At 36.7% G+C, this 2,568-nt stretch overlaps 1 non-coding gene across 1 annotated transcript in view; it reads left to right on the top strand.

Annotated features, from left to right (window-relative positions):
• The first annotated feature begins 2,525 nt into the window (after positions 1-2,525).
• Positions 2,526-2,568, top strand: part of LOC144976020 (5S ribosomal RNA) — a 119-nt gene continuing 76 nt past the window's right edge. The window contains exon 1 of the ribosomal RNA XR_013646037.1: positions 2,526-2,568. This exon is cut by the window's right edge and continues 76 nt beyond it. This is a non-coding gene — a ribosomal RNA (5S ribosomal RNA).

The raw sequence follows: 2,568 nt of genomic DNA, 5'->3' as shown, positions 1-2,568 counted from the left end.
ACTCCCTCAATATATATATATATATATATATATATATATATATATATATATATATATATATATATATATATATATATATTAACCCTTAATAACAATATTTTAAAACTTTATGAACATTTAGGGCTGTATTCAATGCTAATGTGATAACAATATATCCCAACTATTAAAAAAGCCACGGGTTTTCAATACAATTTTAAGTATAATATTGATACTTCAATTTAAATCAATATAATAGCACCATTACTTGGCTGTAAGCATCAATTAATGAAAAAAGAAGTCTGTGACTGGTGTAAAACAAAAGCTTATTTTTCAACAACAATAATTTCTTGTTATTAAGTAATAAATATATACCTTTAAAGAATTGGATCTTTGACATAAACATTAACATTTCTTTATCACATCAAAACTATATATCTTAAGTCAACAACAATCTCCAATAATTATCATGATTTGCAGCAACAAATATCACAGAAAAATCAATTCGTTCTGTTCCTGACGCTGACCTTTGCTTATCAATTAGATCACCCCCCTGGGGCACCCTATCCTCTACCCACGCCACGCTAACATTTCATTCATACTGCAACCACCATTGAGTACAGACGATACAAGTTATTTTTCATTATATTTTATTTGTTTTCCACGTTTATTTGTGTATTGTTGTGCTGACGAAGGGTTTGTACCCGAAACGTCCATTGTCTGCTTTGTTCCCATACGAAGCCTTTCCATTTCAACCTGTCAACTTTGAACTTTGGCCGTCTATCTTCTGCTGGACGACTAGCCTACTGGACAGCCGAACGAAATGGACAAGGCTAAAGTTAGGCTACAGCAAGCAGATGATCTGATTTAATTCTGCCGCAGTAATCCAAAGCAGTTTTGGAATAAAATTAAAAAGAGGGAGAAATTAGTCATGGTGTAAGTTAAGGTGTTGGTCATGGGCGATTGTGATTTTACTGCGCACTTCTGTATCATAACAAATATTCAATCCCCACTTGGTTCGGGTGAAAATGAAGTGAGGAAAAAAGTAACTTTGCTCATTATGATGAATGGTTGGACGGGGATATGAACATAAATGAAATAGAATATATTATCAAAAGCTTGAAGAATAACAAAAGTGCGGAGTGTGAGTTCATTTGTTTTTGTAAACTTTTCACTACAACATTAAATCGGAGATTATGTACTTGGGCAGATTAAATAGACCGTCTTGCGTCATGTCATACAATCAGTTTGGTTTAGAAAACAAAGAGGAACAAACGATTGCATGTTTACTTTACAAGGTTTATTAGAATTATTGTTTAACAACTCTAAGCCCTTATATTGTCCTTTTATTGACTTAAAGCAAGCCTTTGGTATTGCTAATAGAAGGACTCTGTGGTATAAGATACATAAGAACAAAGTCAGTTGTAAAGTCACAAATGTTCATCAAAATGTGTATACATAAAAAAATAAAACTTTGCATCAAACAGTCAATTGTTAAACCCACTACAAACATGTGCGATATCCCCTGTCGGAGAAGTGGCAAGTAGAGAGAGACAAATAGAAGCCAAATCGTTTCCCAAAAGACAGAAGTTGTCTGGTGCCTTTTAAGTTACCAAGTTTGTCACAGGCCCAGTTTGTCACAGGCCCAGTTTGTCACAGACCCAGTTTGTCACATTCCCAGTTTGTCACAGACCCAGTTTGTCACATTCCCAGTTTGTCACAGACCCAGTTTGTCACAGGCCCAGTTTGTCACACACCCAGTTTGTCACAGGCCCAGTTTGTCACAGGCCCAGTTTGTCACGGGTCCAGTTTGTCACAGGCCCAGTTTGTCACAGGCCCAGTTTGTCACAGGCCCAGTTTGTCACGGGTCCAGTTTGTCACAGGCCCAGTTCGTCACAGACCCAGTTCGTCACAGACCCAGTTTGTCATAGACCCAGTTTGTTACAGGCACAGTTTGTCACAGGCTCCAGATTAGCGCAATTAGGCCTTAGATGATTTACTTGCCTTCCTTTGTTAATTATTTAAGTTTTATGTTGTCCTGCATATAAGAAATTAAGATACCAGATTATTTGTTTTCTAGAATATTTTTGTATGCCTTCATTCATTTCATCACTTTTCATAACTTCCAGTTGCAATGTGGCTATGTGGTCTAGTGGTATGACACTCGCTTTCGGATCGGAAGGTCCTGCGTTCGAGCCTCGCGCTCGGCGCATTGTTGAGTCCTTGGAAAAGGCTCTTTACTCACATTCTCTCACCGTACTCAGGTAAAATGATTACCTGGCCGTTAACAGCGGTGTCTTTGTCGGAAAAAATTGTAATATCACCTAACAGATGGCATGTCCCGTCCTACACGTTAAATGTTGCAGTTGACCAGGGACCCCTTGTAAAGCGATTTGAGCACATTTAGTGGATATTGCTCTATATAAAGCTCAATCAATTAAAAAATGATTATATTGTTCAATATTATACATTTCTAAACTATCTTCATCATTATATAAATTAGCGATAATGTTTTGATATTATAATAAATTCTATTTTCGACACTCGTTGTCTACGACCATACTACGTTGAAAATACCGGTTCTCGTCCGAC

Source organism: Berghia stephanieae, chromosome 6 (assembly GCF_034508935.2).
Source record: "Berghia stephanieae isolate SIO BIC M18660-M18661 chromosome 6, UCSD_Bste_1.3, whole genome shotgun sequence".
NCBI classification, from domain to species: domain Eukaryota; kingdom Metazoa; phylum Mollusca; class Gastropoda; order Nudibranchia; family Aeolidiidae; genus Berghia; species Berghia stephanieae.
This window is presented reverse-complemented; position numbering and strand designations above follow the sequence as displayed.